The 25,200-nt window shown below is 46.9% G+C and overlaps 1 protein-coding gene across 4 annotated transcripts in view; it reads left to right on the top strand.

The window, feature by feature from the left end:
* The window catches only part of Gatad2a (GATA zinc finger domain containing 2A), an 89,665-nt gene that overhangs the window by 6,725 nt on the left and 57,740 nt on the right, over positions 1-25,200 (top strand). For 2 of the 4 annotated variants that reach the window (XM_076914352.1, XM_034520368.2), the window contains exon 1: positions 13,724-13,985. The exons of the other annotated variants lie outside the window; for them this stretch is intronic. The gene's annotated coding sequence lies outside the window, so the exon portion shown is untranslated. Of the gene's footprint in view, positions 1-13,723; positions 13,986-25,200 lie in introns of those variants that run through there. 4 annotated transcript variants of the gene reach the window in all.

Below are 25,200 nucleotides of genomic sequence, written 5' to 3' on the forward strand. Positions count from 1 at the left end.
CTTTGAGAAGACCAGTAGTGTGGCTTAGTGCCCAAGAGGAGACTGGAAGTTACCTGAGTTCTGGGATTCAGCTCTAGAGGGCTGAGATGCTAACCTCACTTCTGGGGCTGAGAGGAGACTAGGGTAAGGTGGATTGGGAATGAGAGGGCAGGAAGGACAGTTGCATTCCCATCTCTGCTTTTTGGGGTAGGTACTCACTATGGAGTCCAGACTGGTCTTAGATTCATGATCCTCTAACTTAGGAATCTTGTGTCTCCTGCGGGCTGAGATTACAGGCATGTGTCTCTATGCCCACATAGGATACTCTTATTTTAGTGGATTTTTTTCTTAGTAATTAGTGAAAGCCCTATAATCATGGTGGGTGAATAGTGTGGCAACAGATGGATAAAACCCAGGGGGAAAATAATGAGTAAAAAAGTCTGAACCAGGCTCTCCCATATTGGAAAAAAAGTCAGTCTTTTATCGCCCAGGCTGACTTTAAACTGCACACCCAGCCAGAGTGCCCTTCATCACTGGTCCTTTTGTGTCTTGTATTGTGTCTTGATGTTGTATTACAGAAATCTAACAGTGTTTATAGTGACTTTGGCCTTTTTTTATGGGAGGGGGAGGCAGTGTCTTTTAAAATTAGGATTGTCCGTCAGTCAGTCATTTTTTTATCTATGTAAATGGGGTATTAATCTGTAGACCTGACCAGCCTTGACTACCTCTCTCCTAAGTGCTGTCATTAAAGTAGTGCTTGGCTTGACTTAGCTTTTAAGCCTTCCCCCTCTCTCAGGGTATTTCTTTGTGTAGCTCTGGCTATCCTGGAACTCACTCTGTAGACCAGGCTGACCTTGAACTCAGAGATCTGCCTTCCTCTGCTTCTTGAATCTTTTAACATTTTAAGAAATGTCTACTAATCTTAAACTTTGAAAAAGGTTTTGGTTTGATACAATAAAAGCAATTTTTATTTATTTGAGATGGTGTTTTTCACTGGTCACACTAGTTGGTCTTGGTTGGCCAGGAAGCCCCAGGGATATGCCGTGTCCACCTCTCCAGTGCTGGGGTTAGAGGGTTCACCATGCCTGGTATTTTAAACCTAGGTTTTAGGGCTAAAAGACAGGCTTACTGTGTCATCCAGGTTGAACTCAAACACATGGCAATCCTGCCTTAGCCTCCCTAGTGCTGGAACTATAGGCATGAGCCGTTATGCAAGCTAGTTCATTATTTATTTAATTAAAAAATTGACTTATTTGTGTGTGTGTATGTGTGTGTAAAGTAATCAACTTAGGGAATTCGCTCTGCCCCTGAAATTACACTGTCTCGAGCCACAGATGTTGCTGGTGGATGGTGGCCTCTCCACTGTATCTGTTATTTAACAGGAAAATTTTCAATTTTTTTTTCATTTTAAGGATCTTAAATAAAAAGCCTTGGGTAGTTAGAAACAGTATTGATCTAGGTACTTTTATTCAGCGTAATGTAACGTGGTTATCAGTTGGTGGGCAGTGCTGAGATGCATGTGGGTCCAAACATTACCCTGGCCTATTCCAGCCAAGGAAATGTTGATTTATATAACTGAAATAGCCAGGGAAGTCAGGGTTTCCTTCCTGCTGCAGACAGCACTGGAGCATTTGTTCCCTGGGGATGTTGAGGATAAGAAAGAAGCCTCTGTGGGAACTGGGAAATGACTACTGTATGGGGTGGGAACCGAATGAATGAGGTGTTCTTTGTAATGTCCAGTGTCTTGGCCTGCTCCTGTCTGTAGCCCCACCTTTGTGTGTAGTGCTATGTCACTGAGTGTGATAGATTCCTGTAAACTGGCCTCTAAAGGGTATGTGAGTACTTAAGTGTTCTAGCCATGCACATACCAAACACTAATCATCCTAGCACTTGGGAGGCTGAGGCAGGGGTATTGTGAGTTCAGCCTTGGCAATATAATGAGACTTCTTACTCTCTGCTCCTGCACAAAAAAAAAGAGGTGCTATGGCAGGTTTTTCTGTGTTGCTGTCAATACGGTGGTTTTATTTTGTTTAAATTACACACATGTAGTTATTGTAGGAGGGCATGTAGTCAGAGAACAACTTTTCCAGTGACTCCTCTCCTTTGTCGTATGGGTCCTAGGGATTAACCCCAGGTTGTCAAGTGAATAAAATGTTTTTATTTATCTATTGAGGTTCTAAGGATGAGATCCTAGGCTCTTAGTCTTACTAGGCAAGTACTATTACTATTAAACTACATCTCTAGCACCATTTAAAATATTATTTTAAAGTTTTATTTATTTATTTATTGGTGATTGGTTGAATGATATAGGGTCTCGCTGTATAGTCTTAGCTGGCCTGATACAGAGATCTGCCTACTGCTGCTTCTAGAGTGATATATACCACTGGGTGTGGTACCACACACCATTAATCCTAAAATTTGGGAGGCAGAGGCAGGCAGAATCTTGAGTTTGAGGCCAGCGTAGTCTGTGGAGTGAGTTTTTAGATAGCCACATAGAGACCCTGCTTCAATATTAATTATTTAAAGGAAAATTTATGAGCTGGAGAGATGACTCAGTGGTTAAGAGCACTGGCTGCTCTTCTAGAGGTCCTGAGTTCAATTTTTGGCAACCACATGGTGGCTCACAACCATCTGTGATGGGATCAGATGCCCTCTACTGGTGTGTCTGAAGGCAGCTATAGTATATTCATATACATAAAAATAAATAAATAAAAACAGAAAATTTATGCATATGGGTTGCATTAGGATTCTCTAGAGTAACAAAACTTCTAGAATGAATCTTCCCCCAACCCATCTCTATATCTGGCTGTAGTCCAGATTGTCCAACAATGGTTAGCTGTGAATGAAAAGTGTAAGAATCCAGTAGTTGCTCAGTTAACAAGACTGGGTATCTCAGCTGGTCTTCAGTATGTGCTGGAGTCTTGAAGTAGGCCTCAATGTCAGTGAAGGAATGGATGTGCAAGCAGAGCAAGGACAAACAGGCAAAGAGTAAAAGCTTCCTTCTTCCATTGTCTTAATATAAGTTCCCAGCAGAAGGAGAGGCCCAGATTAAAGGTGTGTTTTCCCACTTTAAAAAAGTCAGAATCAAAGGCATGGCATGTGCCTTGTCTCAAAGGTCCAGACAAGAAGTGGATTTACCCACTTTAAACCATGAAAAAGCCGGGGCAGTGGTGGCATACACCTTTAATCCCAGCACTTGGGAGGCAGAGGCAGGTCCAGGACTACACAGAGAAACCCTGTCTCAAAAACAAAAACAAAAACAAAAACCCCAACAAAACAAAACAAAACAAACAAACAAACAAACAAACAAACAAAAACCATGAAAAAAATCTCTCACAGGTATGCTTTTCATTTCTGCATTGTAGTCAAGTTGACAACCAAGAGTAGCCATCATATGGGTGTTTGGCTTATATATTTCTCTGTACCACCTGTGTTCTTGGTGCTTAAGAAGGCCAGAAGAGGGTTTAGGATCCACTAGAAGTAGAGTTACAGATAGAGTTACAGCAGTTACAGAGCTGCTGGGAATTGAACCCAGGTCTTCTGTAAGAATAGTCACTGCTTTTAATCATTAAGCCATCAACTCCAGCCTCAGGAATGAATGCCTTTCAAAAAAAATTTTTTTTGCATTTGTTCATTTATTTACTTATTCTGTATGTGTGTGGGTGTTTAGTGCCTGCCATGGCTTGTGTGTGGAGGTCAGAAGCTGAGTACCAGCAGTGTGCCCTTTTCTGCCATGTGGGCCCAGGGGATTGAGCTCAGACCATTAGGCTTGGGGCAGCAAGACCCACTGAGCCATCCTGTCACCCCCTCCTACCTTTAAAAAATAATTTAGGGCTGGTGATGTAACTCAATTGGTAGAGCACTGCAGAGCATGCACAAAACCCTAGATTCAGTACTCAGCACAGTATAAACTCAGTGTAACTGATGCAGGAGGATCAGGAGTTATTGGTTATGTAAAAAGTTTGATGCTTGAATGAGATACAAGAGCCTAGGAGACCTTGTCTCAAACAAGTACTTAACTTAGTTTGAGTTTAGAAATTGGAAGTGTGAAGTTTACTGTTTGATGTAATTTCCCATGACAGCAAAAATCTCAACAGTGTTTGCTTGCTTGAAGTGAGCACTAGGTCTCACTAGTCTGGAAGTAAGCAGAATGGTGGCTTTTACTGAGCTGCCAGCCCAGCTGCAGACAAGAAGACAAGCCTCACCAGTGTGAGATTTCCTGGAGGATACTCCTTGATGTGGCAGCCATGCTGCAGCCAGTCTCATTGGGAGCCTGGGTGTCTATTTCTGGGAGGTTTCAAAGTAAAACCTCCCTGCTTCTCTAAGTTCCTCACCTAGCTTCTGTTTCTTCCTTGGAAACAGGCCAGGAGGCTCTGTGGCATTTGTGAGGTTTATGATGACTGTTGGCAGTAGTTGATTCATGGTAAGTGGCCGAGAAACTAGAGAATCTGGGAGAGTCAAGTGAGAGCAGAGTGCTCAGCTTTGAGTCTGTGGAAACCACCATGCTGTGTGTTTCTGAGTCCTATGGCACCCCCTCAGGGCAGAGGGATTACAGAAGTTAGCCTAGCAAAGCATTTCTCACACTGAAGCTTTTTTCCTCTTTTTTTTTTTTTTTTTTTTTTTTTTTGGTGGTGGTGCTGAGTGTGGAACAGAGACCTGTTCATGTTTGTTTAGGTAAGCCCCAAGATACACAGCTACTTTCCTACTTGCACCTCCTCACTTGCTTTGATTAATTTTTTGAGACAGGGTCCTCCTGTATTACCCAGGCTGCATGGGACCCCATCTTTTTGTTTCTGCCCCCTTTTGGCTACAAGGTACAAGATCTTCCTTTGTTGTTCAGGTTGGTCTTCAAACCCTGGGCTCAACTGATCTCCCACTGTAGCTAGGACTGTAGGACCACCTGGTTTTTGTTTTTCATTTTGTTTTTCTTCTTCTTCTATTTACCCTCCACCAGTTTGGAATTCAGGGAATTCTGCTGGGATTACCACCATCCTTGTCTGGCCTTAGACTCACAGTCCTCCTGTCTCACATCTATAGTTCTGAGATTATAGTGGGCACTACCCTAGCAGTTTGAAGAAAAAAAAATCAGGGCTGGAGAGATGGCCTGATGCTTAAGATTGCTTGCTGCTTTTCCAAAGGATTCAAGGTAAGTTTCAAGCACTCAGGTTGTTCACAGCCACCTGTAACTACAGATCCAACACCCACTTTTGGCTTCTTTGGATATCTATAAACATAGGTTTGGTAGTGTACACATTAATCCTGGTATTTGGGAGGCAGAGGTAGATTGATCTCTCAGTTTGAGGCCAGCCATAGTGAGACCCTGCCTAAACCCCCCAAAAGAATTAAAAAAAAAAAAAAAAAAGAAATTCAGACAAGGAAGATATTAGGCATCATCATCACCACCACCATCATCAAAATCAATCCTCTTCCTCCCTTCTCTTCCTCCTTTTCTTCTTCCTCTTCCTCTTCTTCCTCCTCCTCTTCCTCTGACACAGGATCTCTGACCTAAACTCACTATGCTCACTATGGAGTCCTGGGGGACCTTGAACTTCTGTTCCTCTTGCCTCCACCTTCTCAGTGCTGAGATGACAGGCATGCACTACCTCACCAAGTTTATGTGGTCCGGGGAATAGAGCACAAGGTTTTGTGCATGCTAGTTGAGGGGTCTACCACCTGAGCCCCTTGGCTGTTGCTGATTACCTGGGGAAGGTGAGGGTTCCAGTAACTGCCTTGTTGTAAAGTTAGGAGTGCACATGGTTCCTTTTGCCCTGGTGTCACTCTGTTCTATCAGACTAGGAAGGTGCCATTTTGAAATTGTTGTACTGGAGTGAGGCTGGAGATCTCAGTCTTGATGTTAATCTACCTAGGTCGGTGATTGGACAGATGTTTTTCTTAATTATGGGCTGTGTCAGGGCTGGAGTCAGAGAGTAGGTGGGTTCTCATTTAAAGAACAGAAGTGGGGTGTGTGAAGGAGTGTAGGAAGAGGACTGTAAAGGAGAGTTCCTGACAGTCCTCTTTCTTTTTTCTTTTTTTTTTCATTCTACCCAAACACTGATTTGGGAGATGGGAGAGAAAGCTCCAGACTAGAAGTGGCTATAAGCAAGTCATTGGGTTTGTGATGAGTTCCCACCTCTGGGTTCCTGTTGCCCCTGAGGAGTGGGTACTGGCTTCCTCTTAATTATTTTCTGTTCACTCTGAGAACTCTGTTCAGACTTAGTTCTTGTACCCCAATTTGAGCACAGAAAAACAGTTCATATTTTTTTTTAAGTCATAACCTCTGTGAGAGGGCCTGTATCCACAAACTCCGAGACCCCATGGGGCAGGGTGGACAACCAGAGCACTCGTGTCCTGTTGTGCTGTCACCAGTTTACCTTTTGAGGGGCTGCCAGGGAGGTGTGGGGAGAAGCAATTAGGCAGTACCTCTCAGGATTTGGCAGTTGTAGAGCTGGTTCCTTCCTTCCACATTTACATTCTGGGATAGAACTCAGGTCCTTCTGCTTCACTTGTGGAGTGGTTTTATCTTTTTACTGTATGAATTGACCATTGGAAGCCATGTTTTCAGCACAAATCTTGAGCACCCCTCCCTTGCAGACTTGAGCTTAAATGTGGACAGTGCCTTCTGTTACCTTGTAAAATTAGGTACCTCAGTAAAGGTACCTAGTTACAAATGGCCTAGTGTGTCCTCAACTGTAGTGTGGGTATGGGGTACATGAAAGGAAATCCATTGAGGCAGCTGCTCTGGAGCTGTAGTACAGCTGACAACTGTACTACAGTACTCTACTTGAGGCTGGCCAGGGTTAAAGCTGCCCAGGAACAAATTAGTCCACGGTTGTATGACAAAACTTTTCCGGAGGGTGGGGGTGCAACACACACAGTCTACTCACAGATAGGGAATCCTCAGCACACCAAATTATGGACACCACTGAAGCCCAACATGGTGAACCACTGAGTTTTATTGGGGTTAGTTACAGGAGCAGAAATGACTCAAAGAGCTGCATCTCACATAGTGGGGAACTTGAAGCACAATGAATACTTTTTAGGCAGCTCAACAGGTTGGAGAGTGACCTTACTGGATGCCTCAGTTGGTCTAAACTTTTTCCAGGCAGCTCTCATGGTTTCTGCTTCTTCCAGGCAAGCTAGTCTAGTCTTGGTTCTTTGAGGGTCCCTTCCAGAGAAATCTGGTCAGTTTCAGGGACTTCCTGAAGCTATTTTGAGTTGTTTACCTTCCTGTTTAAGGAGCTTCCCTGTAGGATGGACTGTTTAAATCTCAGGAGGGGAAGGGAGGGGAGGGAAGGGAAGGGGAAGAAGAGGGAAGGGAAGGAAAGGAAAGGAAAGGAAAATAAAACTGTTATACAGCATCTGTGCTGGGCAGCAAGCTGTATATTTGCCATATGGACTTGAGGCATAATTGGATGAATGGGGAAGAAGCTTGTTACATGTGGCTACATGTACTCTTGCAGAGATCTGGCTTTAAGAACTCATTGGTCTGACTTGCTGAGAGTCAGGGATGGGGCTGGATCAGGTGATACAGAGAATGCTGCAGTAAGGAGAGGAAGATGAGGAAGGTCTGTGTAGTCTGAAGCTGGTATTCTAAAGGAGAATGTGGGTACAGCAGGATCACACTGTGGTCTTTGACTTCCTTTGAAGTCAGTAATGGAGCTCAATATTCTGGCATAGAAAAGCCCAAAGGGGGCTGGAGAGATGGCTCAGCGGTTAAGAGCACTGACCTGCTATTCTAAAAGTCCTGAGTTCAATTCCCAGCAACCACATGGTGGCTCACAACCGTCTGTAATGGGATCCGATGCCCTCTTATGGCTGCTGAAGACAGCTACAGTGTACTCATCATATACATAAAATAATTAAATAAATCTTTAAAAAAAAATAAGAAAAGCCTAAAGGAGCTGGTGGTGGTGTGCACCTTTAATCCCAGCACTCAGAAGGCAGAGGCAGGCAGATCTCTGGGTTGAAGGCCAGTGCTTGGTCTACAAAATGAGTTCCAGGACAGCCAGGACTATACTGAGAAACCCTGTCCGAAAAAAACCCCAACCAACCAACCAACCAGACAAAAAGAATGAGGAAGAAGAGGAGGAAGAAGAGGAGGAGGGGGAAAGAAAAAGAAAAGCCCAAGGTTGCTTTCAAAGGCCGAAAGTCTGATGAAATGTGCCTAAGTGTGATTTAAGATTGAGTGCAGGAAAACCATGTGTGGTGGCCTGCGCCTGGGAGACTAGCTAACATCCAGGAAGCTGAGGCTGGACATCAGTTCCATGACCACTTGGGCATCAGAGTGAGACCCTGTCCCTAAAACAAATAATTAGGAAGTCAAATTACATAGGTTGAATTTAGGCCTGTCGATATCTAGGCTTCTTGTAAGGATCTGAAATCTGTTAGATTTATCCTGACATGCTTTTGGACTTTCTAGTGAGTACAAGGTTGGGATGAACCTTGACTAGCCAATGAATTCCCTTGGGTCACATATTAAGGAAAACAGGTGGCCGGGTGGTGGTGGCGCACGCCTTTAATCCCAGCACTTGGGAGGCAGAGGCAGGCGGATTTCTTAGTTCGAGGCCAGCCTGGTCTCGAACTCAGAGATCCACCTGCCTCTGCCTCCCAAGTGCTGGGATTAAAGGTGTGTGTCACCACTGCCTGGTGACAGTTGACTTTTGACATACATTAAATTGTTCTCCCTTCCCCCATTGTGTTGGGCATGGAATGGGGCTCTAGCACACACTCAGGAAGCATCTATCTACCTCCTGCCTCAGCCTCAGGAGTAGATGGGATTCTCCCATCCTCTGCCAGGTTTTTTTTTTTTTTTTTTTTTTTTTTTTTTGCAGGAGTTAAAATTCTCCTCCTACCATGTGGGGTCTCAGGGATTGAACTCAGATTGTCAGGTTTGGCAGCAAGCATCTTTACCCATGAACCCTCCTGACAACTTGAAGCTGACCTTTTTCCAGGTATTTTATTGTAGTTGGCTCCAGCCTGCCGCTCTATTATTCTGGATACCTGAAATGCTTTCCATAATTCATCTGATAGGAGTTTCTTCAAATGTCACATCCTTAGAGAGGGGCTTAGCTCTTCCTGTGTGACCTCACCTGCCTGTCTTTCATTTCTTCCTTCACTCTCTTCTCCCCTCCCCTCATATTGGTGTACCTCATCCTGCATGCCTTGGTCCCGAAAACCTGACTGGGGTGGTGAGAGAATGAGGAAAGAACAGACATATGTACAGAAAAGCTGGGATTGGGTGTGCTGTGCTTGCTGTGGTCAAGGACATCTACCATATAACAACCTGGCACCGTAGGGGGTTTCTTATGTATAGCAAAGTGGGGAGGAGTTAGCTAGTCTGGGTAGGAGGTTCAATAGGGGAGCAGTCTCCTTTGCATCCTAGAGGAGGAAGATTTACATGCTAGTTTTTTTTTTTTTTTCTTTTTTTTTTTTCTTTTTTTTTTTTTTTGGTTTTTCGAGACAGGGTTTCTCTGTGTAGCTCTGGCTGTCCTGGAACTCACTCTGTAGACCAGGCTGGCCTCGAACTCAGAAATCCGTCTGCCTCTGCCTCCCAAGTGCTGGGATTAAAGGCGTGCGCCACCACCGCCCGGCTACATGCTAGTTTTTGCAAACACTGCCAGCATTTAAACTGGAACCATCCCTTTGCATTGCCATCCCTCTAAGTTTACCTTGGGAGAAGGCTTTGCCAATTACCATGGCTTCTGAGGCATTGGCTCCTTCACGTGGTTGTGCCCATGCCAACAATACACATTCACTGAGGACTTCCTCAGATCTCTACACTGGAAAAAGAACCTAGGGCCTCACATGAATGGCAAGCCCTCTAGCCCTCTAGCACTAACCTAGCTTTAGCTTGCTTTTTTATTTTGAAACAGGGTCTATCTAAATGCTAGACTTTGGGAAAGGAATTTCTTGAGGGACCTGACATTGTCTAAGTTTCCCAAGCTGGCCTTGAATTCACTTTTGTAGCCTAGGCTGCCTCAGCCTCTCTGCTGTCAGGATGGCCAACCTGTATCCCCAGGCCAGATAGCTCTTTGGTTTTTCTTTTATGCTGCTGGGAAGCAAGGACCTTGAGCTGCAGCTGAGTCTAGAGTCTTAGTCTCCCCTTTCTCTCTTCCTCTTTTTATTTTTTTGAGACTTGATTTCATATAATTCAAGGTTACCATGAATTCCTGATCCTCCTGCCTCTGCTTCTTGAGTGCTGGATGATATGTTTGTACCTGCTGACATCAGTGTTTCTTAAGAATGCATTCTGTAAACTGGGGTCATTCTATCTTATTCCTCATCAGCTTCTAGAGTATGCTTCTGCTGACCTTCCACCTGTGATGCTCTTGGTACCAGTGTTCTCTAAGTTCTTGACCGGTCAGTTAGGAATTCATTTTAAGTTTCATTCTCCAAAAACTTGAATGGAACATTCAGTAGAATAGAAAAGTGCATTGTGGTGGTGCACACCTTTAAACCTAGCACTCTGGAGGCAGAGGCAGGTGTACCTTTGAATTTGAGGCCAGCTTGTTCTACAAAGCAAGTTCCAGGACAGCCAGGGCTACACAGAGAGACCGTGTCTTGAAAAACCACAGAGAGAGACAGAGAGACAGAGAGGTAGAGGAGGAGGAAAAAAGAAAAAAAAAAGGAAGAAAGAAAAGTGCAGTGTCTCCATCATTCGGCAGGGTTGCTGTGGTTTCTTTCTTTCTTCTTCTTTTTTTTTTTTTTTTTTTTTTTGGTTTTTCGAGACAAGGTTTTTTTGTTTGTTTGTTTGGGTTTTTTTTTGTTTTTTGTTTTTCGAGACAGGGTTTCTCTGTATAGCCTTGGCTGTCCTGGAACTCACTCTGTAGACCAGGCTGGCCTCGAACTCAGAAATCCGCCTGCCCCTGCCTGGGATTAAAGGCGTGCTGGGATTAAAGGCGTGCGCCACCACCGCCCGGCACTGCTGTGAATTCTTGAGCCAACCCCAGCTTCTGCTATGAAAGGAGACTGGAACATGGGAATTTAGCTCCCAAGTTTTTTTTTTTCCTTCTCTTCAGTACCTTCATTGTATAGGAACAGGCTCAGATGTTAGTTTATTTAATAGTGCATTAAAAGATAATTAGACTATTTTTTACAGTGGTTGGGGAGTAAGGCGTTTTGGCTATTATTAGCAAAGTTTTTTTTTCTTCCTCTCCCCTCTTCCCTTGGGTTTTGGGCATGCTGGGCAAGGGTTCCACTGTTGAGCTCCATCCTCTGCTAGAGAAGTGTTTTGAAAGTGGTTCACTAACAGCTTGTTCTTAGGGCACAGAGAGCAGAGGAAAACATGGCTGGTAATTAGGGTGTCTGCAGTTTAGATAGTGTTGTGAGCAGCTGAGTGCCTCATGTTTCATAAAAGCCAGCCCCGATGCATCAGGGCAGGGAGGTTTCCATTCAAGCAGCTAAGCCATAAAAGGACCCCCAAAGAGGCCTGCCCCTACTGTCACTTCATCATTTGTGTCCGTAGCTCCCTTTCAGTCACAGAAGGAAACCCTGTTGTGTTTTACCTTTGCTCTCTCTCTACCCAATACTTGCTCAGCTAGGGAAGTTGACACTGCCCTCTGGAGCAGCCCACCTGTCACCAGTCTACATGGCTGTATCATTAGCATGTCACAGCCAATGCCTTTCTTTAAACTGGATAGTTTGTCACCTTGGTGACTCACAAAGGGCTTAACAGTTTAGACTCTGGGATTCTTACCCTGGCGTGGAATTTCAGGGTTCCCACTTGACCACACTTGGTTCAGTTCCTCAATAATTAATCAGAACCAGGTGAGGTACCTGAGGTAACATTTTGCTTGTTTTGTTGTAATGCATATCATCTGATTAATCACTGTGGCACCAGTGACTCTTAGAGCAACAATACTATGTGCAGCGGAAGCCCTGGATTCTGTCTACCCATTCACAGGGTATCCCTTGCACAGGGATAGAGCAGGAGGCCCCCTGCACTACACCTGGTCAAGTTTGAGAGCTTTTTGTTTAAGCTGGAACATTTGCATTTCTTTGCCAGGTCCCTGGCCAATTGGTATTTTGTATGATTTTGAGGTTGAAGAGTGAGTGCTTCTCTTCTAATGTCCTGCAAGATGTTGCTTTAAACTTGGAAGGTTTAGGTGTGTGTGTGGGGGGGTTAATGACAAAGTTGCCAACCGTAAAACTCCATAGAAATTCAGAAGGACTTTGGGAAGGCAGTATTGAGGATGAAGATTTTTGTAATTTTTCAAATTTGAGGTGAGACTCACTTATGTGTTAGAAGTACTTTGATGTTTCTCCCAACACAACAGAAGCCATCGGATTACATTACAGCTGTTGTGCAGTAACACTGTTGTGCAGTTACCTGTGTTACAAAAAAGGCGAGTCAGCAGTTTGCAGGAGTCCAGGTGTCTGTCTCATCACTGTTGTAAGCTGGAATAGGAACATGGCAGGAGTCTTTTTCAGTGATTCTGATATTAACAACTGCTTTGTGACACTAGGCATTCTTTTTTCTTTTTCATTTTCCTTTTTTTTTTCCCTCTCAAGACAGAGTTTCTCTGTGTAGCCTTAGCCACAGTATACAGGCTGGCCACGAACTCATCCACCTACCTTGAGGTTTCCTTTTCTTTATTTTTGTTATTTATATTAAAAGAAATTGATGTGTCATTAGTGTTTTGCCTGCATGTGCATCTGTGTACCACGTGTGTGCTTGTTGCCTAAGGAGGTGCAGAGCCTCCATGTGGGTTCTGGGAATAGAACCCAGGTCTTTCACAACAAGAAGTGCCCTTAACCACTGAGCTAACTCTTTTTAGCCCTCGGCTCTTGGCTTTGTTTTCTTAAGGTTTATGATGTGTATGAGTGTTTTTCTGCTGCATTAGGTATGTGTTTTGAGACAGAAGACATAAATCCCCTAGAACTGGAGTTATGGAAGGTTGTAAGCCACCATGTGGGTGCTTGGGTCTTCTGCAAGAGCAGCCAGTAGTACCTTTAACTGCTGAGCCATTGCTCCAGATGTGTTTTTTTAATTAACATATTTTATTTATGAGCGTGTGTTTGTGTCAGAGGACAACTTGTGCGGATGGAACTCAGGTCGTTAGGTTTGGTGGCAAGCCTCTTTTTAAATCACTGAACCACCTCGCTGTCCCGAAATAGTTTTCTATGAACTTTGTACTTTCCTTGTTGAAATTGTAAATTGGCTTTAGGTGCTTCATAACCTCCCCAAACTCGCTTCCTTTCTGGTTATTATTGTCTCCTTGGTGCTACCGGAGGGGGTTGAGCGCAGGTTTGTTTTCTTGGGGATTCCTTCTTCTCCAGAGGCACAGGCCAGATGTGGATTAGTGGAAGGGGACAGCCGTCCACCTCGGTCTGTAGGTGGGTGTGAGGCTGGGGGTGGGGGGGAGGAGCGGGAACCGCTCAGCCGATTGCACCCTCTCACTGGAGGTCAACACCGAAGTTCCTGAGAGGCCCCGGGCGCGTGTCTCAGAGTTACCAGAGGTGGCCGCGCCGGGCTCGGGAGAGGTCAGCGTGAGTCAGCTTTGGGCGCGGCCGAGCTGTGCGCACTAAGCTGGCCATGGCTGAGGGGCGCTTAGTAGCCTAAGTGGGAAACCCAGTCGCGTAGCACAGCGTCGCGAGTCTGTGGGGCAGGGAGGGCGGCGCTTCCGGGTAGGCCCGCCCAGCCTCGCCTCCAGGGAGCCCCACCCACAACAGACCACGCCCACAACGAGCCCCTCCCTTCCCGGGCCCCGCCCATTCGGGCGCGGGCGGGTGGCGTCGCCTTTAAGAGCTCCCCGGTGTTTTGGGGGCCGCGGGCCGGGCGCGCTGACCTGGTGCGCATGTCCCGGGCGGTGACGCCGGCGCCGGGCTCCATGTGTGCGGCCGAGGGGCGCATTATCTGGCCGGCGGCGCGGGCGGGCGGAGCGGCGGAGCGAGCGCCGCGGGCCCGGGCGGCCCCTCAGGCGCAGCGAGCACGCGCGGCCGGCGCCCCCCGCCCCCAGCCCTGTGGACACGCGCGCTGCCCCTGGGCCCGGTCGGCGCGCGGCCGGGTAAGTTCCCAGCAAACTTGGCAAGGCGGGGCGGGGGCGCGGGAAAGTGGGAGCGCGGTCGTATTCGGCTAGCTGCGCCGCGGTTGGCTTCGCCTGCGCCGCTGGAAAGTTCCCCGCCGCCCGCGCACGTGGGGCTGGGGTCCCGGGTCCCGGGAAGTGGCCGAGCTGTCTCATTGCCTTCTGAGCTTTTCAGGTTGGGGGGCCGCCCCCAGTGGGGGCGGCAGGCACACAGCACGTGGGCGAGTGGCGTGGGGTGAGAGTCCACGGGAGGGTCGGGGGTCCCGGCCCGGCGGCGGCGTTGAATCCGGCGGCGGCGGCGGCGGCGGCGGCGGAGGATCCCGTGTCAGAATAAGAGTCCCCGCGCGCGCCCACGCCTGCAGGGCCGCCCCCCCACTGTCCTGCTTGGGCTCGCGCCCTTCCTGCTTGACCCCAGGGAGTCACGGGACCCTTCCCCCTCTCTTGGTTCCTGGCTTCCTCATGGCTCTTCACTTTAAATTTGCCTCCGGGTCCACGATGTGGCTCCAATAATTTCTTTTTTCTTCCACCTGGAACGGGTTGGCATCAGTGACTAGACAGCAGCAGCTGGCCTTTTAAAGGGATTAATGCCAAGAATCGGAATTGATCACTTCAACAAGGAAAGGCTTCTGGGCAGGCCTCAGCCGCAGCCGGACACCGATACGGGTCTGCGCTCTCTGGAAACTAGAAATGAATGGGGACTTCCTCATTAGGACCTGTATGGGAGCCTGTGTTTCCTCCTTGCCCCTGCAATTTTGCAGAGGCTGCAAGTTCTACATACCTGACCCACTGCAGGTAGTTCACTCTTTTATCTTGTGGCTTTGGATTCTTTAGGACAAAGTCCTGGAGAGTCTCCTGAGCCTTACATTTTCTTGACGGCATTAACTTCTTTTTGTTCCTCGAGTACACTGCACTGCTACATCCCTGTTAATGTGTGTGTCTATTCCCAAAGCGATAGTTACCTGTTGTGGACGTAAGTCTGTATGCTGAGCCTGAGTCTCCCTCTTGTTCTTCTCGTTCTGCTGTTCGGTGGTTACAACTTTTCTTTAAAGCAACATCACACTACAACATTGTGAATACCCTTCAGTCCTTAGCTTATACCTGGCTCTCAGTGTGCGTGGGCCAAGTTTCCTTTGCAAGTATAGCAAGTACCAAAAATGCTCCCTCAGATGTAGGGTGTGCAATACCTAGTTTCCAGTTGAGGAGCTGCAGCTTCTACAGGTCCTGTTGTTCCCTCAGGGCTGCTTAGTGGAGGGGCAGAGATGTGATTGTGTTTCCTTTTCTGTATTAGAACTGGGGAATGTTGCTGTTTTCAGCCTGTCTGTGAGAATTCCCCCAGCTCCAGGACATGAGGTAAGCTCCTTGTACCTCTGCAGCGTTATCTGGTGATGAAGCATCATGCCAGCCTTTCTGTGTCCTGGAGAAGGGAATCCAGCTGGCCTTTGAGGGGCCCAGCCACCAAGCTCCTGATTCAGACAGAGTTCTCTAGAGGAAGCAGTTAAGTGTGGGGATCACCCACCCTCTACTACCCACTCTCTACCCACCTCTCATTCTTCATTTGCTCCCTAAAATTCTGAAATATTTTTAAAAATGTCAATTTTTTTTTGTATGTTTGTACTCATGAACATGTGTGGAGTGAGAGGACAACTTTCAGAGTTGCTTCTCCCACCATGTGGGTTCTTGAGAAAGAGCTCGCATGATGAGGCTTGGGGGCAAGTGTCTTTTCCAGCTGATCACCAGGCCCCAGCCCTCTCTTTAATTCAAAGATTGCCTTTCCCCTTGGAAGCTGTGTAGTTCAGGAAATGGAGCATTTGTGCATTACTGATTGATCGCAATGCCTTGTTAGTTCCACTTTGATGACATTTCTTTAGTGTCATGTCATCTCTATTAATGTGTCATTTGGCAGGTCATGTGATGAAGCATATTGTGATGGTGACAGATCTGTACGGTGTCTAGGTTCAAGCCTCCTTGGGAAGCTTTCTGGAATCTGTTGTGTCTGTGTGCTGCCCCATCTCTACCCCCAGTAAGGAGCTATTTTGTGTTGGTTTTGTTTCTTTTTGAGACAGGATCTCACTCTAGCCAAGGCTGGGTTGGAGCTCGCTGTATAGCCTAGGTTGGTCTCAACTTGTTACACTCCTCAGCCCTTATTTGAGTAATAAAGTGCATTGTTAAGACTTAGATGTTCAGTTCTCTGTTAGCTGTCTGACTTGTTCTGCATCATTTATTCTGTGAATTTCTGGCATTGCAAGTAGTGATTTGCAGATTGATTTATTCAGTGCATATCGGTGTGCATACTGTGCCTCTGGCTTTATACTTGGACTCCCTGCTTGGGAGAGGTGCAGTGAGATTAGTGGGCCAAGAAAACTTAGAGGGGCAGAGGAAGAAGGGCTGGATGACCTTGTGGGCCTGGTGTGAGAGCTTTTTCCTTTTGGGGTCACTAAATAAGTAGAGATTGAGTACATCAAGAATAAGGGAGTTTCTGGGCGGAGAGTACTTGAACTGAAGGCAGCTGGAATTGTTCTGTGTGTGAGCAGACCTCTGTTGGGTACTGCAGCAACCCCATCCCCAATAGGCTTGGCAGCCTGGCAGCTGGTTATTTCCCCTGAGAGCAGTGGGACTTATCACTGGGGCAGACAGAGCTCAGGCCAGGACCTTGCTTGATAGTTCTGAACAGGCAACTGATAGGCCGTGGGTGTGCAGGCAGCTCCACATTCAGCAGTGTTAGCCATGTCTGGTGAAAATTAAGATCTTGACTTGAGCAGTCTTGGTGTTTAGGCCTTCCTGAGAGTTGGGCTTAAGACTGGCTCCAGTTTAAGACCGGCTCCGGCACAGCAGCTGAGTTCTCGAGAGTTGAGACGCCAGTGTTTTTGTCCCTTACAGGGAGCAACAGGACTATTTTCTCTGCTCTGATAAGTGAAGTAATTTATGCTCAGTGTAGAGAGCTGGGAAGATTATGAAACAGGCTGGTAGGTGCAGTCTTAAGGAGCATGGCTGGGGTTTCCTCCTAAGAACCAGAAGAACAAGTTGTCAGCACCACCGTTTGAGGTTGTGTGTGGTCATGGTCAGTGTGGATGCAGCTTTAGGAGGCGACACTGTCAAGTAGTAGGATTGACTTCATCTTTACCTGAACAGAATGGCCTCTGGACTGAAGTACAAAGGCAGTGGATGGCTGATCACAGCAAAGTGGATGTGGCCAGTCCAGGGGAAAGAAGAGAGCCCGTTCTGCTGGCACCAGAAAACTCCTGTCAACGTGCGTGGACCAGGACTTTGCAGTCAGGAGAATGTCAGGCTCAGTCTTCCATCCTTCCCCTTCCTGAGCTTTCCAGGCTATATTCGTGACCTCTTTTTGTCTGATGAAAATGTAGGTTACTCTTTTAGAAGACAATTTATTTTAGTGGAATACCTTCAGGTTGCCCAGCCAGGACCTCTTGTTCCTTCTGTGGGCTGCACTGGTCTTCTGTCTTCATCTTCGAAGAAGCACTTGTTTCCCAGATGGGATCCTTAGGGATTTTGTTCCATATTCTGTTCTACTTTCAGTTCTGGGTTCTTTATATGAAAGGGGTGATGTCACTTATGTCAGGGCCCAGAGCATCCACCTGGGCTGGGGGGTGGGGAGGGAAGAGGAGCTCCTAGCAGGTTGAGGTAGGCATTGTGAGGGGAGGTTTGAGGTTGTAGGACCCTGGAGGCTACTTTTCCTCAAAGATAGCAAGGTACCTACCAGATGGAGCTGTGGCTGGAGAGAACGGAAAGGCCACTTGTGTTAAGGATTTGTTAGCAACGTCTCTAGCAGTTCTTTGCAGCCCTGAGCATGATCCCACCTGGCTAGTTTGATAGGTTTGTTCCTACAGCCTGTCTGAGGTGGTGCCTTTGAGTTCTTTAGGTTGTTGGACGGCCTGACTTAGCCTGCTCTGCCAGGGTGTGAGCCCCACCTGCCCCTTGCAAGTGACTGGCTGCTGCTGAACCGACGCCCTTTGGTCTCCTTTTCTATCTTCTTGGAAAGGCTGTGTTGGGAGTTAGTGAGATAAGGAATGCTCACAGTCTCTTTATGCCTGTGGTCTGTATAGACATGGGTTTCAGCATAGTGGAACACTGTTAGGGATGCCAGGCCACAGTGCACCCCTGTATGAAACACCTTCACCCTGGCTGTGTGCCTTGTGGAGCCTCACCTCAGCCTTGTGTCACAGCTTGGCCTCTTGTTCCATCCAGATGAAGGAGGCAAAGTCCAAAACCATGAGGTGCTTGAGGGTCGGGTCACCTTCTGCGGTCTCTGAAGAACTCATCCCCTATCTTTCTAACTTTTTTTTTTTTTTTTTTTTTTTTTTTGCTAGTTTCAGGCCTCTCTGGCAACATCAAGTGGCCAGGATTGGCTCTGTCCTTGTCAGGAAAGGAGGTAGCCTTCTTATAGAGCTCAGCACTCTGGCTTTAAGGTGGCCTCTTTAGCCTTTACTAGGCAGGTCTGCCATGGGCCCTACTTAACTGTCTTTGTCATGGTGTAGCTACTGGTGGGTTGTGGGGTGGTACACGTAGTGGCTCCTGGGTGCACTAGGGTCTTTCAAAGGTTTTTCTAGAGTCCCTTCTAGAGAACAGCTTTCTAGGTAGCCCTTCAGCTAGCTTATAGGCAGAGCTGCCTACCAATGCTTAATTTGAACCTTTCTCATCTTAGGTGGGCCACCTAGCCATGCAACCTCAGCTTGTTCATCTGTTGACAAATGGCTTTTGATTTCCTAGGATGGCTGTGAGGAAATGGGAAGTATCAATAAGCAGGGTATTCCAGCTTCTGCTCGTCTTACCTCAGAGCCAAAAGCTCCCCAGTGAATTACTCAGATTCAGCAACTGGGAGGGTGGGTTTCTTTGTTGCTTTTTGGGTGGCATTGGGGTTGGGTAGTATTTTTCAGTGTAGCCTTGGCTGTCCTGGAACTCACTCTAGAGATCTGCCTGCCTCTCTGCCTCAGAGTACTGGGATTAAAGATGTTTGCCACCACTGCCTGGCTAGGGTCTTTCTTTATTCTTTTCCTTAAATTTTTTATTTTGAGACTGGTTACCACTATGTACCTCTGACTGGCCTGGAACTTAGTATGTAGACCAGGGTGGCCTCTTAATTCACAGAGATCTGCCTGAACCTGTCTCCCAAGGAGTTCATTACCATGTGTCTAGGTTTTCTTTATGGTGGAATCCCACCATAAGCCAAGGGTGTGGAGGTTGTTTTTGTTGTTGTTTTTTGGTTTTTTAGATTTACTTGTTTTGTGCATGAGTGTTTTATCTGCATGTTTGTCTGTACTAGGTGTGTGCCTAGTACCTGTGGAGGTCAGAAGTTACAGTTGGTTATGAGCCATCGTGCAGATGCTAGGGATGGAACTTGGGTCTTCTGCAAAAACAGCTGATGTAGTTGCTAAGGTATCTCTCCTGCCCTGAATGTGGAGGGTTTGAGAGCAGGATTCTCATATGCATGTTGGTCAGGCTATCCTGTAGGAGAAAGGAGCATCTGTGTGATAAACCTGCTTTTGGCCCTGTCCCAGCACTGCTCCAGACATAGCTTCTGCAGCAGTTGGCCTTTGAGCTGGCACTGTGGAGTACATCCTCATCTTAGCTGACTGCTCACCTCAGCTGGATACCTGGGTACAGGTTTACGTTTCTGTTGAGTTTCCAGGTGTGGGTTTTATGGTAGAAATACAGAGATGTAGTTTCTTGTGTGCTTATTCTCATTCATGTTCACAGATGAAACATTTTTTTTTCCAGCTGCTTTTTCAAGTTTGATTAGGAAAGCAAAATGGCATGTATGTGCACAGCTGTTCTTGTTCTCTACATTGTTCTTTTGAGACAGAGTCTCTCCCTGAGCCTGGAGCTCACTTGTTTTTACCTCGGTTGGCATCCAGCAAGGCTCAGCAATCCTGCTATCTCTGCTCCCGCCACAGCACTGGTAGGTATGAGGTGTGATCTACTTGTTAGGTGATGCTGGGAACCGAGCTCAGGTTCTTGTGTTTCAGCTACAGGTTCTTTTACCTTCTAAGCCATTTAGCTAGCCCCTGATTCCTAGTTTTTGACTGTAGCCTGGGCTGGACTTGAACTTGTGGTGTGCCTTCTGCCTCTGCTTTTTCAAGGCTGGAATCACAGGTATGTGCCATGAGTGCTTAACCAAACTGACTTAGCCAAACCAAACTGACTTAGAGCTGGATCGAATTGGTTGAGTCACTTAAACCTGTGGCATACTTGGCTTGGGTGTCATTGACTGGGTGTGCCTGAGTTTTCTCCAGTGTCTCATTTGGTGCTCCAGCTTGTGAGTAGGTTGAGTGGTAAGGTTTCCTCAGAGGATTCTTGAACCAGCTCCGTCCTGTTGGTTCTCTTAAAGGCCATTGATAGGAGCACAGTTCTTGGTATGCTTGCCTTTTTTTTTTTTTTTTTTTTTTTTAAACTTGCTTGGTAGATGAACTCATGGCTTCTGCTTCACTCCAGGAAAGTTTGCTTGCTTGTTTGTTACAAAGGGCTCACTGTGTAGCTCTGACTGCCAATGTTGACTAGACTGGCCTCTACCTCAGAGATCTCCCTGCCACTGTCTCCTGAGTGCTGGAATTAAAGGAGTGTGTCACCATGTCTAAAGGAGATCTATTTTTCATTGATTTACTTTTTAAATGCTTCTTTGTATGAATGTATGTATGCTTCGTGTATACCTGGTGCCCACAGAGGCCAGAATAGAGTTCGGGATCCCCTGGCATTGAAGTTGTAGGTGGTTGTGAACTACCATGGGGGTGCAGAACTGAACCAGAATCCTGTTCAAGAGCAGCCAGGTCTCATAACCACTGAGTCATCTCCAACCTGTTGTTTGTTTTTGCAGTAAAGTTTTATGCAATCTTTTCTCCTGTCCACCTGCAGAAGTCATATTTCCTGGTGCTGAATCCTGGGGAAGAAGTAGGAACTTGACATCAGTAATGGGTGGTACTGCCTGGCCTACTTTATTTTTGCTTTTTGAAATAGGGTCTTTCTATGTACCTGACTGTCTTAGAACTCACTGTGTAGAGCAAACTAGCCTTGAGTTTATAGAAATTGACCTGTCTTTGCACCCTGAGTGCTGTGGTTAAAGGTGTCCCGGCACCTAGCTCTTCATTATTATGTGTGCATGATGTGTAACTGTAGGCATGCCTCTCCTTCCACCTTTAACTGGGTTCTAGAGAATAAACTCAGATTGCCAGTTCTGTAGTTCATAAGTGCCTTTACCATGCTTAGTCATCTTGCTGGCCATTTTGAAGTTTAGGTCCTGAGTATGAGGGTCATTGTGATTATATTTGTCAGGCCATTTCATTAGAAATGGAACTGTTAGGCCAAGGGAGGTGATTAATGGTACTAGCATGCTTCAGGCCCTCCCTGGGCCTAGAGCCACAGCGAAATAGAGTGCCTTTTTGGGCATAAGGAGATAGCTCAGTGGATAAAGCTGGACACAGCATGCACCTGTAATCCTAATGTTCCTACAGAGATGGTAGTGAATATGGGAGAATTCTGGGAGACTCAAGGGTTAGCCATCCTACTGAACATAGCACTGGACACTTGGATAGGACACTATCTCCAAGTGGAAGATAAGGAATGAAACCTGAGGTTGTCCCTTACCTCCACACATGCATTTTGGGTATCCACCTGTATTGGGGTGCAGGCGTGCATGCACGGGTGTGTGCACACACACATACACACACACATTTTTTTTTTTAAATAGCTTTTTGGGTAGCAGACAGATAATAGCATCCCCTGTGGGCTTTCTTTTGTGCTCTGCTCTGCTGAACACCATTACTTCAGTGCGAGCCAGGAGACTCTTCATGGCACAAACTGGAAACTAAGGCCCAAAGGGAGAGAGACTTCCCACCATTGACTTGTAGTAGGAAGGAGCTTGGCAGCTGGCTCCTCCTAGAGTATTCCTGGCCAGTTTGTCTGACCTGTCATTTGTTTTAGGTTTGCTCAGTTTGTTTATATAGGTCCACTGGCCAGTTTGCTTTCTCCTGGCTGTGTCTGCTTTTGAACTTGAGGTCATTGTGGGTCTCTGCTGAGAAGAGGGCAGGATGTAAGGAGGAAGTGATGCAGGGCTGCTTCAGGAATCTCAGGGCTTCCTGTCCCAGAAATTCAGTGGGTGGATGGCTTAAAGCTTTAAGCAGTGCTTCCTTGTCTCATTAAGGAAGTAAATGTGAGCCAGCCAGGTGGTGGTGAGTTCGAGGCCAGCCTGGTCTTCAGAGCGAGTTCCAGGACAGCCAGGGCTGTAACACAGAGAAACCCTGTCTGGAAAAACAAACAAAACAAAGCCAAACCAAAAAAGTAAATGTGCCTAACTGTAGGCACACTTGGGGTCCAGAATTAGCCCTGGCAGTGGGGAGCAAGCAGCAAGCAGAATACCTGTCAGCCCCACAGCAGCTTTGACAATGCCCAAGCCTGTCCAGGGGGGAGGTAAGCTTGGCACATCCTGCTGAGGGTGATGTTGCCAGAGGGCTCAGTGTCTTGCATAATTCCCCTAATCTGTGCCAGAGTTAGAGCCCCAGGCCCTGTGTATGCTGCATGTCAGGCTGCCCCTCTTGTATGGCTTTTATGTTTGGAAAAGTCCATTGTGGTTACTGGGGTACTCCTTGTGGTGTCACAAAAGAGATGGAGCCAAGGGGCTCCAGGGGTTCTAGGGAAGACAGGCTCTTGGTTTGGGATTGGGAAGGTGACTCTTCTGATACTAGAGATTGTAGGGAGTGCAGAGAGGTTTTCTCTCTCCAGAGATAGAAAGCAACAAAGACAGGTGGCCCCAGGGAAGGAGCTTGTGGAGTGAGTTGGCCTAGAGGCTGCTTCTTTTTGGCAGTGATGGGAGCTTCCTGTATGTTATCATGATTTAACTGAAGAAGCAGGAAGGACAACAATTTGCTCATGGTCATCAGTGAGACTCGTGAGTCTGAGGCCACTGTTGGATGTTTTAAAAGATATTGGGGGGGGGGGGCGCAGGTGTGGAATCCAAGGCTTCATGCATGTTAGGAAGAGTTTATCCAGAAGCTAAGGAGAGAGCACTTCCCTAGCACACATGAGCTCTGAGATTCAACACCTCAAAAGAAAAACAAAAATTCCATGGACATATGAAAGCCTAAGCTACCGTTCTGGTCCTGGAGTGTAGCATGGCTCAGACTTTTCACCCCACTGGACGTAACTGGGTGGAGAGCAAGATGGGAGTCTCTGAACAGAGCTTCTAAGCTGGCAGGTTGGGATAGATGATAGGAAGACAAGTATGTCCCAGTACTTTTCTGAGCTATGAGAAGCCTCTGATTACTCCAGCGTCTCTGTGCTACCCTCTCCCACTATCCCTAGGCAGGGATATGGTTTCTTAGGAGTGGTGGAGTAGCCCCTTCATCCTCCGGACCTAGGGTTTATGGACAGTGTAATGGGCAGGCGTTGGGAAGCACAGGCTGTTAGGTCATTGCTGAGCATTTACACAGGAGAACCTGAAGTGTACCTGCACAGGACAATGTGGGCTTCTGTGCAGGGAAGCCCCGGGGAAGGAAAGACCATTAGTGAAGACAAATTGGTACTCCCATGTCCTTGGGTTTGTCTGCTTAAATAAAAGAAAATAGGAATCAGATACCTTGGGCAGATTGGTGGTGGTTAACTAGAGTCAGAGACTAAGGAGTTTGTTGCTTGACAACTGTTGGGAGTATCTCCCGGGCTCTGCAGTGCCAGAGCTAGTAAAGATGCCCTTACTTGGCCTTGGAGGCCAGTGAGCTGGGGAAAGGGAAGAGGCGTAACAGAGTGCCCTGAGACAGGAAGGTCAGTGAGAAGCTATTTGGGATGGTACTTGAGTGGGGACTGGAGGGTAATACAGATCCCAAGACTGAGTCTGAGTTTTAGAGGGTGCAGAACTGGTAGTTAGGCAGAGGGAGGAAGACCTGGGTCTTGAAGGGGCTAGCTGTGAATGAGATAGCCCATAATTCTGGGTGGCCTTTTCCTCCTTTGTTGCCCTGAGTGGAAATGTGGTGAGACCATGTGGCCATCTGTTCTCTGTGAGCTCAAGGAGTGAATCTGACCCTGGAGAAGGTGTGTTTGGAGTCTAGTCTGCAGTCATTATTCCTCCCTAGACAGTAGTGCAAGTGAGAATGTGGGAGAGTTGTGAGAAAGTTATGGCAGGTCTCTTGCATGTGCAGGAACAGCCTGCTCAGTTTTTCTGTCAAATTAGAAGGACCTAGCCCCTAACCTTAGCTGGGAAAAAAGCTTTCCAGCAAGTCCAGGGTCTAGGAAGAGGCTAGAGCCCTTAAGAGTTGGTTGAGAGCGCATGTGTTCTGGGTTCTGCGGCTTTTCAAGCTTAGAGGATTTTAAGTTTTGATTTATGTAATTACTTTTTTTGAGACAGGTCTCATGTAGCCTAGACTGACCTGGCACTTGCTGTGTAGTCAAGGCTAGCATTGATTGGCCTCTAGATCTCCTGCTTCCATATCTCAGATTGGGATGACAGGTGTGGGTTACTACATCTGACCTGGCCTTTTATACAGGGTCTCTTCATGGCCCAGACTGGGCTCAAACTTTTCCTGCGTAAGCCATTGTATCTGGTATCCAATTTGAGTTTTGGAGCCTTTTCCAGAAAGACTCAGGGAAGGAGCTGTATGATGATGCTTGCAGCCAAACCTGTCAACCTGAGTCCCATGCCTGGGACCTGCATGGTGGAAGGAGAGAACTGACGCCTACAAGTTGTTCTTTGGCACATGCACAGCTTCATAGAGCGGGTGGGGCAGGGCTAGAGAGATGGCTCAGAATTAAGAGCACTAGGCTTTTCTTCCAGTGCACACACAGGGCATGTAAGAGAATCTGGGGACTGGAGAGATGAACCAGTGGGTGAAGTGCTTGCTATCCAAGCATGATGACCTGAGTTTGAATTCTCAGCAGGAACAAATTCTGTAACCCCAACATTTACTCTAGGGTGATGAGATGGAGACAGGAAAGACTCCTAGTTCACACAGCCAGTTAGCCTGCCATCAGCAACAGTAACAGGAGCTGCCTTGAGATGGAAGGTGAGGACTGACGTCATCTCTGACCTTCACATGCAAGACATGGCACTTCTGTGTCTGAATTCACACACTTAGGCATTATGTGTGTACATATACAGGAAAATTTCTCTGAAACATGTTATCTAGTAGCTTTTGTGATGGTTTCATGAACTGCTCAGATGGTTTTGAGTTTTAGCTCTTCTGGCAGACTTGAGAGGAAAAAT

The sequence above is a fragment of the Arvicanthis niloticus genome, chromosome 16 (genome assembly GCF_011762505.2).
Source record: "Arvicanthis niloticus isolate mArvNil1 chromosome 16, mArvNil1.pat.X, whole genome shotgun sequence".
NCBI classification, from domain to species: domain Eukaryota; kingdom Metazoa; phylum Chordata; class Mammalia; order Rodentia; family Muridae; genus Arvicanthis; species Arvicanthis niloticus.